Here is a 13,787-nt window from a genome sequence, read left to right as displayed (position 1 = left end):
ACATTTTAGCAGAGGACACTGACAATGACAAGGAGGTTGAGGAAGACAGACTTGTACAGCCCAGGGCAGAGATACCTCTGGGGGAACCTAACATCATGTCCAGTGTCTAAGGGGAAGTCATTGAAAAATCCTAGATGGACTATTCACAGCAGGGCAGGGCAAGAGAATGAAAAACACATAAACTTCAACAGGAGAGGTTCAGCCTGGATATAAAGCAAAACTGTTTCCCCAAGAGGACAGTCAGGCAGTGTCGCAGGTAGACCACAGGGGCTGTGCAGCCTCCATCCTTAGAGATTTCAAATCCTAACTGAATGAAGCCTTGAGAAGTTTGATCCCAAAGCTGCACCTGCTGTGAGCAGGATGTTTGACCAGCCTTTGATTCTCTGCTTCCACCCCAGTCAGTTTCATGGGGAAATCTCAGATGTCCTAAGTTACACCCAAGTACTCTGTAGAACAGACAGGGTGCCCAAATCCCTGCTGTTTATTAGTTTAAGAGCCACCAACGTGTCAATACAATCCTGTGCAATTTGCAGTGTTCTCCATGAAACAAGCCTAGTTTGAGGATGGAGCAGGATTACCTTGTCTCTCCTCATTTCTACCACTGAATTTGACCAGAAACAAGTAATTTTAAAGGACCTACAAGCCTAGAATGAAAGACTACAAGAGCCCAGCCAGTATTGATACAACAGAGAAAAGTCCTAAACACAAATGAAACCTTAGTGATTCTAGGACCCTAGTTTAGTAAAGCCCTAATAATTCTCAGTAGGTATTATTTAGCAGGGTACCTCATGGAATAGAAACATACAGACTTGCATCTTCCAACCTGCATTCATGCCTAAAGGTGGAATAAACATATCTTTAAAATGTATTCAAAACCCCAGTAAAAATAAAGCATCTTTGACTATATCAGATACAGCATAGTTGTTCATGAGTCACAGGTGTTATAGCAAGAAGGTTGTGTGGACCTCTCCAACTCAGAAGACATCCTGGGAGATGGGTTTACTGTCAAAAACATTCTCAGGAACAGATCACCTCAAACCCCAGTTCCATGTTGTTCAAAGGAGTTTGGTCCTGGCTCAGAAATGGCTTTGCCTGACACCAAGAGAGGCAGCCACTGCCAGGACATGCCTCAAAGATCACCAGAGGATGCTTGCTTTGTGTGAACTCAGTTTTCCATTGCAGTAAGGAAAGTATTTTCATCTATGTGTGCCCAAGATGAGGCTGCACTTCAAGCTTTCTTTAGAAGGAAGTCTTGGAACGACATGTCACACTTGATTGATGAAGCTAATAAGCAAGACTTGACTTCAGTCACACTGTCACAGATAATAAGATTTTTTTCCTTTCCTAATCTTCATCACACGTTGACATTTTATATTTCTGTATTTCAGCAGGAAGGTGAGGGAAATGTGAAGTAAAAATGCATTGAATTTTAGTCCTAACAGAGCCTGTGAGCATGAGCATACGTTACACAACTCAGCAATACAAAGAGCCCTGACTAAAAGCTTAGAACCATAACAGCTGAGGGTGGAAGAGCACAACCCCCACTTCCTACAAGCCACAAAACAATGCTTTAAAATTTTCCAATTCTGTAGTCCTAACTTAAGTAAATAAAAAAAGAAAAGGAAGCATCAACAGGGTCTTACAATATCTGTAAGAGGCAGTCACAGAGGACTGCATTTGGGTTAAAGAAAACTTACTCACCAGTTCCCACATGGTAAGTTACCTCTAACACCAGCCAGTTCAACCTACACACTGCAATTCTTCAGTAGATTTTCACTCAGTGATAACCCACAGCTTGATGAAAATAACCTCAAACGAGAATGCTTTCAGCTTTTAGGAAATCTCCTTATCAGTGCCATCCGTGGGCTGATATTCAAAAGGGTTTGCTGGAAGACATAATGGTAGAGTGGGGGATGGTGGATAGAAAATGATGAATGGTGGAGTTTTTCCAGGCCAGATGAGAAATGAGAAGAAGCATTGGTCTTGAGGAAAGGTTTGTGAGTGAGGACAAGGTTTATGAAACAGAAAAGAAGGATGCAATAGAGATGAGCTAAAAACACAGCTCAGAGAGATGGAAAGTTATTTCTTTGCTCCTGGGTGATGAACAGGGTGTTCTCCAGTTCAGAAAGGCTAAGAAGCCCTTTACTCAAATGAATCAATCCCCACTTTCAAGCCTGACACAAAGTTGAGAGCTGAATCAATGGGACCCCTGCTTTAAATCTCTTAGGAACCTAGTAGAAAAATTAAATTCTCCAGCCCACTGAGTAATGTAGGAAGGATCAGTCCAACCCAACTGGGTCACCTGGAAGCAGTAGATACAGTTGGGCATCAAACCAAGGAGAGGAGATGAGGATTTACAGGAAGTGGAGATGAATCAGTGCACCATTTCCCAGGACAGGCTGGGCTTTTATTTTCCATCACTTCCAGATCAGTAAAGTGCCAAGATTTGCCCACAGCTTCACTAAGTTTTTATTTTCCTTAAATTAATTTTTTCTTAACACAACAAAATCCGCAAAAAATACACATCAGCCCACTCAAGGACAAGCAAAACTGAGGTCCCAAAGAAAATGAGGTTCCTGGAGCATATTACAGTCCTGTGTAGCACTGAAGAAACTCGGTTGTTGCAAACATTTTCTTGCCACCCTAGGACAATATTACTTATTGCAGCTAACACTCCCTTTACCCAGCACCCGTGAGCAATGCAATGTCAGAGCAAGCATGAGGCCTAGCCCTACCGAGCCGGGGGGCCCACCAGGCCCCCCGGCCTTTGAATCCCCTCCACCATCCACCCAGTGATGCACCACAGAGCACTCACCGGTGATGATCCGAGGAGGATCCTTCTGCCCACAATGGGCAAGCTTAGGGCTTGCCTGTCCTGGGGCCACTTATAAAGGGGAGTGGGTGGGGGAAGGCTAAGTGGTGACACCTGGGGTGGGAGGAGACTCCAACAAGACCCAGATTGAAAAGGAGAGTGGGTGGGTGGGGGGCTAAGTGGTGACACCTGGGGTGGGAGGAGACTCCAACAAGACCCAGATTGAAAAGGAGAGTGGGTGGGTGGGGGGCTAAGTGGTGACACCTGGGGTGGGAGGAGACTGCAATAGAATCCAGATTGAAAAGGGGAGTGGGTAGGGTGGGCAAAGTGGTGACACCTGGGGTGGGAGGAGACTCCAACAGAACCCAGGTGTTATGAGTTTGGGGGAAAAAAAGGGGGAAATGCATTGTGCAGGAGAGAAAGAGGTGAATATGGTGGAGATGGGAGGGAAATGGAGAGGAAAAGGATGGAGATGAGAACAGGAAGATGGAATGGTCTATTTGCAGTCATCTTGAATGTTAAATTGCACAGCAAGTGAGCTGTGGGTCTGGGCAGTCCTGCTTTCCTTGTATTTCTTTGCCTTTCTCACATTTGTCAGCTCAGCTTATTTTTTTTACAAACTGGATAAATATTTTTGGTTGGTGTTTTTGGAGATCAAGTTGGAGTATGTAACAAAATTATATACAAATCATTACTGAATAGAAGTCAGCAGTAAGATTTTGCAACATCTCATCATGAACAACAGTTTGCAAGTTATGCAGAGACGTCTACCAGGAAGCCAGAAACATGCTCTGATTTCAACTTGGAGAAGAGAAGGCTCCACAGAGACCTAACAGTAACCTTCCAGTACCTAAAGGTGGCCAACAAGAAGGCTGAAGAGGGACTGTTTACATAGGCCTGAAGTGGCAGGATGAAGGGCAGTGGTTTTAAACTAGAGAAGAGATTTAGGTTGGATGTTAGCAGAAAGATCTTTACCGTGGAGGTAGTGGAGCACTGGAACAGGTTGCCCAAGGAGATAGTTGAGGCCCCATCGTTGGAGATAGCCAAGGTCAGGCTCATCAGGGCTCTGGGCAAACTGAATTAGTGCAGGATGTCCTTGCTGACTGCAGGGGAGTTGGACTAGATGGCCTTTGGAGGTCCCTTCCAACTCAAACTGTTCTATGATTCTATGATTGTAGAAGCATCTCCACAGTAATTGTTTCATCTTTGCTCTTTAAAATAAAAAGGCTACGTTTCTCTAGCTGGCTTTTTAAAGCAAACTAAATCCCAATACTTCAACATAAGAAATGTGCACGCATATAGACATTTCACATGCAGAACTGTGGTAATCTACTTCTACCAATTTCTATTAGCTCTGCTCTATCACAATATCAAAAGAGGTTGAGGACAAAATCATATGAAGCCACTTCAATTCACCAGTGAAGACTTCACTGTGCATAATTCTTACAGTCTAATATTCTATTTCTAATATTCTATTTCTAATACTACATACAAAGTTAAAAAGCAGAGGAAGCTCTCCAGGGCTTGGAGTACTGTAACTTCTAGAAATGTAATCAGATGCTTAATGTCAACAGGAATTAAAGCATACAAGTATCTGTCTATAATGCTTCCATCCTTCACAAACTTTATTTATTGAGGAAAGTGTATTTTATTCAAGAGTCCTGAGTAGATGAGATATGGGCTAAAAACGAAGTCTTATGCTTGATAACAGGTTTGAGTACACACCAATTTCCCCCATTCCCCCTTTCATACGTTACAAAAAGGCATCATTTTTAGTCACTGCCCATGAACTTTCACTCAACCACTGATGAGTTCACCCAGGAGAACAGCAGCAGCATCTGAGTGGCTCCTGTGTGCCTACATGGTATGCATAATTTCTGGCCTACTTGCTCTGTTTCCAGACATATCATAGGACAGCTTGCGCTTCAAGAAAGCCTGTTCTAAATAAAACATCACAGTTTGGAGCAACATTACTGCAAGACTGGATGCATAAAATCCAAAAAAGAGGTGCCTGGTCCCAGACTAATTATTGCAGAAGGTCCATGAAAAAAAAAATCCCAAATCACTGTTTCCAAAAGTGAACCAGCAATAGAACAAGGGGACATGGTCTCAAGTTGTGCCAGGGTAGGTATAGGCTGGATATTAGGAAGAAGTTCTTCCCAGAGAGAGTGATTTCCCATTGGAATGGGCTGCCCAGGGAGGTGGTGGAGGCACTGTCCCTGGGGGTCTTCAAGAGAAGACTGGATGAGGCACTTAGTGCCATGGTCTAATTGATTGGATAGAGCTGGGTGATAGGTTGGACTGGATGATCTTGGAGGTCTCTTCCAACCTGGTTGATTCTATGATTCTATGATGCTCTTTTGCCTTCCCTTTTGGGTTTCCACTTCATTGCCTGGATGAGGAGGGTACAAGGTAAAAAGCAAGTCTTTACTTGCCACTAAAATTAACTGAAGTCTAGATTCACTTTAGAGTCCTACCAATTCCTAGCATGCAGCCACTCATGAGGAAGAAACATCCTATGAAAGGGTCACATGCAGATCCGCAATGTCAATAGAATAACAGCAGAGATGCTTGCTCTATCCCTTTTCTTACCTTTCCATTATCTGTTGTATTTGCTCAGGCCAGGGAGAGTTGAATCCATCTGTCAGATCAATAGGACTTCACACCAAGCATCAGCCTGTACAACTAAGGACTTTCCTATTTATTATTATACTAATACATAGAATAATATACTCATATATAATAGTTATTATTAACTAACAACAACAACCCCCCAAACAAACAAAGACACAGGCACCACAGATACTAGGACAAAGGTCAGACAAATCTTTCAGGCTAGAGGAGCATAAAGCAATTATTTACTCAGGAACTTGGTGAAGGTCAGACACAAGTGATACTAATCTAGCAGAAAATTGCTCCCATCACTGCATCCGGATTACTCTGGCCTGCAAATGACAACTTTTCTACAGAGTTATCTGAGGCAGACTCTGGTGCAAGAGTAGGGTACATGAGAATTTCTGCATGTCCTTCTGTAGTTTTACAGACACACTGTTCCCAAAGACAGGATTCAAGAATAATGACCTCCCACACAGTAACCCAGACAGATGATGTCATGAAGGACATTTGTGAAGCTGCGAGAATCCTATAGCAAATGTTATGCACCAGTTGTTAGCTGCCTGTGGTCCCGGAATCTCCAGAGGAACTACAATAAATGAGCAACATACTTAATCTGCAGACAAGAGGACTTAAAATGCCACTGCAGGTTTTGGGTTTTTTTGCAAACTTCATGGCCTACTATTTCATCTCCTGTTTGCTGCTCAGTGAGACATTCTGTGTCCCAGGAGGCAGGAAATCAGGACAGCTTCAAGTACATGACCTTGCTGGAAGCTCTGGTTACGCACTTTCCTGCCCAGAAGTACACGTGCAGGGTAGATTGCTCCAGTTTTACCAATTTCTGGGGTGAAGAGAAGTGGGAGAAACCATCTATTTGCCCAAGGAAGCTTTCTCAAGTTTCTGCAATAAATACTACAAACTCCATACTTTGGTTGAAACAGCTTTAAGCCCTTCTTAAAACCATCACTTCAGATGAATCTTCCCAACTCTGCTGCTCAGACAGGCCTATGTAGGAGCAGCTACCACCTGACTCTTCAATTTGGAAGAGACACAAGCATACAAAATTTAATCTCCATTAACAAGGGTTCTGAACGGCTACAAAAGTGACTGTATTAAGAATCACTTCATCCTTCTGTAGCTCAAGCTAACTCCAGGCAGCACCAAAACTGATCACTGCTTCTACAAGTAGTGGAGAAAGCAAGTTAGGATGGAGTTTGGTGACAGGGACATTCATAGCAAGGAGAGGTACAGTTACAAATACCTCTCTAACATGATGAAGCAAAAGGAAAAGGTGACGAACATCTCCAAAAAGTAAAGATATAAAGAATGGTTTGAAAGTCATTAAAGTTATACCAGCTAGTAAGCAAGACACAAGAAACACACTTTCAGACATAGCCCAGAAAGCATCCTTACATGGTAATTGCACATGATGCCCTTTCTCAATCAAGCAGGAAAAAAAGTTGGTGGCAACAGAAGCACAAGGTGCTGGGGTGCTCTCCTTTTTGCCACTTCCTGCCCAGTCCTGCTGGGTGTTTGCTTTCTTTTAGGTGCCCAATTTCAGGTAGCAAAAGATGCTGACAAAGACCTGATAGCAGAGAATTGGAAAGATGGGAGAAGACAACATGGGAAGAGAATAGAAAGAAGAGACATGAACACCACTGGAAACTGTTCCTGCAACCATTACTGAGAGGGGGAAAACAAAGCAGAGCCAGGAAAATTATAAACTAGGACAGGATGATTGACAGCATAGCCATAACACACTTAAGATTAACACAATGCAACACTGAAATACTTCTTCCTCCAATTTATGTTTCTACTTAGCATAATGGGGCATAGGTGGGGGGTTTTTTTGTTAGTTTTGGGATTTTGGGGTGGGTTTTTGTTTGTTTGTTTTGTTTTTAAAATAGTCCTACCTTTTACCTCATAAGTGTAAAGTAGCAATTATAAAAAAAAAATCCAAAGAAAATAAACAAAACAAGTTTCCAGAACACTTGTAGCAGACACACCCATAATAATTCAGTCAAATGGACTGATCTCATCATACAGGATCATTTTTTGGACTAAACGATGACCACAATCTCATCTTTAATACTTTAGGTCTAATCCCAAATTGCTTGGCCTGCACACGATGTTAACTGGATGTTCAAGATGTGCATGAGCACTCCCTTGCTCACATTGAAACATTTAACTCCCCCTCTAGAAGAAAATTAGAGTTTCAAATAATTGCTTTAAGGTAATAAATAAGGGAGGTTGGGAAGAAAAGCCATGCTGGCTGAAACAGCCAATAGCATAACAAGACAGCACTTAGTGCCATGGTCTAGTTGACTGGATAGGGCTGGGTGCTAGGTTGGACTGGATGATCTTGGAGGTCTCCTCCAACCTGCTTGATTCTATGATTCCATGATAATTCTAATGCCAAAACATTTTTCCCTTCCAAAAGAAGCCTCAGTCAAGCAGTTGTAGTGCATCTTGGTCACATACACGTGTCTTAAGACTCCAAAGACGGATAAAACCAACCAGCCCTGACCCAAAACACTTGGTGTAGGTGGACAGGACCAGCAAGGTTAAAAGAAACATGACTATCTCAGATCCTTGGAGATACTGTCGTGGTCCCCCACCAAATAGTCAGGGCAGACTGTATGGCCTTTGCGCCCAGCATATGTCCTGTTTTCCATATCTTCCTCTGGGAGCACCATCACTCCTTTCCCTTTCTCAAATGGTTCAGCAGGAACTCCTCTATTCCTCCTTCAATCCATCTGTTCTCCTCAAGCTGCACTAACACCAACAGCATGAAGGCCTAGCAAGCCGAAATTTAACAAACCTCACATTGATCTTAGTGCTTCAGAGGCACAAACCTGTTTGATGGCATCCATCCAAGATGATGTTGATAGGCGTGCAGCTTTATGAAAGCAGAGTGGGAGAGGAACTAAGAGACTTGCTCTTATAACTGCCTACCAAAGCTATGGAAGAGAACTACAGTTTCCATGACCACAAGACTACTTTTGTACTAAGGTGCAAATTCCTATCACCCACACTTCCATCCAATCATGCAGTTGTTACCAATGCAGTAACAAATTGTTGTTACATCATGGACAAGTCTCAATACCTGAAGCATCCTGGAAGATAATGAAAGGTAGGGATTTATTTTTCCCCCCTTTAAATATATCAATAAGGCTTTTTTTTTTAAAAGGAAAAGAAAAAAAACACATCAGTGTCAAAACTCCTGCTCCTTACTGCTGCAATCTGGAACTGACTACATGAGTCTCTCCTCAAAATGCTCATCCCAGTAGCATCACAATTTTGGGGTCTTAAGAAACTTATGGCATACTCAGATACAGGCAGACGGTGAATACACCACCAAAACCCCCTATGTTTGTGAAATTCATAGCCAGTTCTACACAATCCTAAATAAGCATTCCTCAGAACAGCCTTCCTTATGCACCTTCAGAAGATAACTGTGAGAGGATAAGCAGCATGATACAAGCAGCTGCAGAGACAGAACCTCATGCAACTATCTTGGTTTTGGTCCTGTCTTTTAATCTTGCTACCTGAGCACCCTTTCCTGAAGAAGCAAAAAACATTCCTACAACAAGAGCTGCAGCATAGCATAGACCAAAAGAAGTGGCTCTGTCATGGAAAAAAACAGTACCACACACTGAAACTGAAACTATACAGATGGGGGAAAGGTTTTTTTTTGTTTTTAAACAAAACAGCTGATATAGATGCTGGAGTAGCTCCAACCTAGTGCTTGGGACTGAATGGCAGGTTGCAGCTGGTATGCTCCCAAAACAGTTCCTCCTATATATCCTCAGGAGCTCCAAGACCTACTTCACAAAGTGAAGAACAAAAATGCAGGAACAACTGGGACATTTGCTTCAAAAAGACACTCTGCCTCAGCTAAAACAATAGCATAGACATACACATTAACACTGAAAATGCCTGTGAAGTAATTCCAGGCACAATACTACCAGAGAGGCCTGAGAGAGCTCACAGGCATGCAGTTTCCTATAGACACAGACATAAGGACCATAGCAGCCTGCATTTCCTAAATCTGCTCTAACAAGTTGCAGTTTCACCTGCTCAGGCTGCTGATTGTTCTCAGTTTCAGTTTTCACATTGCCTGTATTTCCCCTCATTCTCCAGGCTGCTCTGTATACTTGATACTATAGTTGGCTCAACCAGAATGGAGTACTTGGCCTGAGGATCTGCAGACACATTAAAAACACCAAGCCCAACCACTTGGTTCCACTGAAATACTATATTTACTAAAACTGCTGGAAATTATCTTCTTGAACAGCCTCTCAACCATAACAGAAAGCCGAGAAGTTTGTGGTTACGTTTTGCAGGGGAGTGGAACACAGCACTCCAGAATGAACTGCCAGAAATGTTCAAAGCTAACAGACTTGGTGTGGTGCTTCTCATTCATTTTATGCTACATTGGATGAGAACTGCTCACTTGATTACAGCCGAGAAGCACTTTTAAGAAACCAGTACCTTTCATGCAAGAATCAGTAACTGGTTGGGAGTCCTCCCAGAACAGGACTCCTGGTTTCTTTTAACTGGGAGAGGTCAGGTCTCTTGTAGTGAGACTGTTCTGAGACTTGAACCACCACAAGGCAACAGGAGAAGGTCTCCAGAGGGAGTGTCAGATACTCAAGCTGGATGCAGACCAAACAGCTAATGTAAACATATCAATAATTTGTTTCAAGGCAAATTCAAATGGTTCAGTTTATCACCAAAATGTTTGTTTTGCTGTGAAGAGGAGTGTTCCTGCAGTCCCTCGCACCACTGAGAAAGTGACTCAGGCAGCTGCTTCTACAGCCTCTGCCGTCAGAGTACTTCTTCCACCACCTGGCAGGAACAAGCAGTGTTTCCCCATCGGGCTCAGGCTTGGCAAATCCTGCGGTGCAGCACAGCTCAGCACTTGAGCATGGTTATGTGGCTGAGCTTGAGTTAACATGCTACATGGACGCTGAGGATGCCAAGCCCCAACTGTGCCCTTAGTTCTGCTCTATTAGAACCATTCTCAACATTGCTTTATATTCAGTTTCATTTTTCATTTTAATTTTCCTTACTTTATCCTTCTTTCTCTATTGGAATCTTTCCATCTGGCTTCCTTCACAGTATTACAGCAAACCCTACCCTGGGGGGTGTATTCAAAGCTTGCATTCAAGGAGGCTAACATATTTCATGCAGTCTTTTGGCCTATATCACCAATTAAGAGATTTCAAATGAATGTCATACAAAACAAGCTTTCCAGTCAAGAAAGCTGAGCAGATGTTCATAAAAAACCAAACCCCAATGAAACCAAAACCAGAAAAAAATACAGTCTCATGAGCCAGAGAGCAGCAAATCCAACAAGATTTGATCTCCAGGCATCCCAGACTTGGTCTTGCAATTTTCTGCTAACACTTCAAATGACCCTTCAGGAAAAACGAGGCTTGCCTGGCTAGATGTAGTACCCATGCCTTGTTTGTATTAAGCAGAATCTTTGCTAACATTGTTACAGCTCATCATTGCTTGACTTTAACACAAGCACTTTGGAAAGCTTTAAAGACGTGTTAAATACTAGCAGCAGTCTGGAGCCCTGCACACACCAGCATTTGTGCACCAGCAATTTCTCTGCTTCCATCACTGCAAGCTGCAGCAAAACTCTGTTTCTGCAGCAGAGATGACAGATAACAAAATAACCACCTAACACAATATAGCCATAAAGTTTCCCCTCTAAAGTATAGCTTAGCTCAAGGGACTGTAATTTCCCGACAAGAGTGACAGAAAGATGTTTGATCAAAGGAAATCTTAGAGTTCACAAGTCTCAATGCAGCTAATGTGATGCTGTCCCGTGGCTAATAAAGCCACGTCTCAGGAGCTGAGCAGGGAGAGTATTTGTAGACACTGGTTACATGTTTATCCCTAGGAAGTTTTCACACTAGCAGAACATGTTTTAGGGCGTATCAATGAACCAGCAGAGAATTAACAAACACATTGTCTCTTATGCTTTTCTCATTGCTTAGTGATTTCCTGCAAGTATTTTCTACCGGTTTTCTGTCTAGAGTGACACACACAGCATCTGATGCTGTCACATGATTTCACTCCCGAAAATCATAGGCTTCTTATCTCCAAGCATCTGTTAGGCTTGGTGATAAATCAATTGCTACAGCAACATCGTTTTGCATTAGTTTTAGTTGAAATACCACTTAACATGATATGCACATTACGAGAATTGAAAAGCCAAAAGATATTTCTAGATGTAACTTGGCCTGTTTGGTTTGGGAATGCATTGGTCCACATATTTAAAGAAAGTCGTAGGGAAGCAGGCTCTCCTCAGAAGTCACAAGTCTTCTCTGTACTTGCACTTTTCTAAATGTGCTAAATAAGATGCAACACCTACAAAATTACTGCGCACAATGACTCTTTCGCTGTTCTCAGCCTAAGGAGACAAAGTGTTCTCAGCACAAGCAGGCTCAACTGCTTCCACAATTCACGGATCTACCAGTACCAAATAATGTTCTTTAAAAAGGCATAACAAAAATGTGTGAAACAGAAGGCAACAATAAGCTTGCTGTAGCGCACAGGGATGATGCAGGATTTAAGAGATGTCGTTTCTTCCGATGTACCTCATTTTGGGATAAATCAGGATAACAGGGAAGGGGGAACCGAAGAGAGAAGAATGAAACCCTGGGTTTACTAAAGCACGCAAGCCACAAAATAAATTTATTTCAGTTTCTAAAATGGCTCCTTTGTTTCAAACACAAAAAAATCCCAGCTTGCTGTGATCTGACTATTGAGTTGACTGAATTGGGACAAAGGTGTTTTTCTCCCCCTTCTATTTCTGCCATATGCTTTACCTACTCTCTTTTAGCCGTTTTAATGGAAATGGTAAAAAAAGCAGAAAGGAAGAGGACAAAGAGAAATGTAAAAGCCTACAGACATCAATCCTAGAGTTAACTTATGAGCAAGTGCAACTTCAATATACAATGGCTATGCGGGGAGATGAGGAGAAGGCAGGGAAGCAAAGCATGCCGTGAAAAAGAAATACACCAAAATCATCATTATCATGTCCACATGTCGGTGTAGCTGAGATCCACAGACCTCTGGACAGCTGCCAGCCACGGCGGTGGGGCAAATCAGGCTGGGTTGCCGGGGCAGGGCTCAGAGCCTACTGCGGAGCCGCAGAGCCATGCCCCGGCTGCCGCCCAGCGCCGACCTCCCCTGGCCGCTCCGTATACCAATTACAAAGGATGGGGCGTTTAAAAAAAACACATGAATAAAATTAAATCGATCAACCAAGAAAACTCCAACCCCAAACGCACAAGCCACCACCCTCCCCCCTAGCTTTCCCCTAAATTTCTTACGCCGCAAGGGAGAGTCCCGCATTCAAAGGGCAAAACTTCGCTCCCACCACCGTGCGAAGATTTTGCGGGGAGCGTGTGGGTGTGGGGCAGTGGGGTGTGCGGGCAGCGCAAGAGGCTGCGATGAGATGCCCGGAGCCACCTCCCGTCGCTAAGCGACCCGCGGGCCCGCCGCCGCGCACTCACCGCTCCGCGCCGCTACATTCCCGTTGACGCGGCGCAGACGCCGTCCCGGGCCGCCTTTCCTCACCGCCGCCGTGATCTGGGTCACCCGGAGCGAAGGTGAGGAGGAGGAGGAGGAGGAGGAGGAGGAGGAGGAGGAGGAGGAGGAGGAGGAAGAGGAGGAAGGCGGGTGGCGGTGCCGCCTACCGGCGATCGCGGGGGGAGGTTTGCGGCGGGGCCTGAGCCCGCCTCGTAGGATGGGGAAGAGGCCGGGGACCGGCGGCGACGGGCACCCAGGGACTCAACGCGTCTCCGTGGGCACATTGGGTCCCTGCGTGGCCATCGCCGCAGGGCCCCGCCGCCTTTTCTTGCCAGAGTTTTGTTTCAGCAGCCTCTGATATGGCTTGCGCGGTCCATCAGCATCCGAGGTCCAGTGCTCAAATAATGAGCATCGGACTGCAGCTTTGATATCTCATCTCTTAGTTCTCTCATGTTTTGCGCGTTGGTGCAGGGTTTCAAGCTTTATTTTGTGCATCAGTGCAACTAGAAAAATAGTCCTTTGTCCCATCACAGAATGATCTGAAGAGCATCTATTCCAAGATCCTGCTAGAGCAGGATCTCCTATAGTAAACCACAAAGGAACAAACTCAGGTGGATTTTTAATGATTCCAGAGACTGAGACTCCACAACCTTCTCTGGGCAGCCTGTTCCAGTGCTCTGCCACCCTCCGAGTGAAGAATATTTTCCTCGTTTCCACGGAACCTCCTGTGTTCCAGTTTGCATCCATTGCCCCTTTTCCTGTCACTGGACACCACTGAGATTAAGCTGGTTCCATCTGCCTGACATTT

At 44.0% G+C, this 13,787-nt stretch overlaps 1 protein-coding gene across 3 annotated transcripts in view; it reads right to left on the bottom strand.

The window, feature by feature from the left end:
- ELMOD1 (ELMO domain containing 1) overlaps positions 1-13,051 on the bottom strand; it is a 54,916-nt gene extending 41,865 nt beyond the window's left edge. For 2 of the 3 annotated variants that reach the window (XM_064171005.1, XM_064171030.1), the window contains exon 1: positions 12,964-13,051. The gene's annotated coding sequence lies outside the window, so the exon portion shown is untranslated. Of the gene's footprint in view, positions 1-12,780; positions 12,869-12,963 lie in introns of those variants that run through there. The other variant, XM_064171012.1, reaches the window with a different exon arrangement.
- Between the last annotated feature and the right edge of the window lie 736 nt (positions 13,052-13,787).

Source organism: Pogoniulus pusillus, chromosome 3 (assembly GCF_015220805.1).
Source record: "Pogoniulus pusillus isolate bPogPus1 chromosome 3, bPogPus1.pri, whole genome shotgun sequence".
Classification (NCBI taxonomy): Eukaryota; Metazoa; Chordata; class Aves; order Piciformes; family Lybiidae; genus Pogoniulus; species Pogoniulus pusillus.
This window is presented reverse-complemented; position numbering and strand designations above follow the sequence as displayed.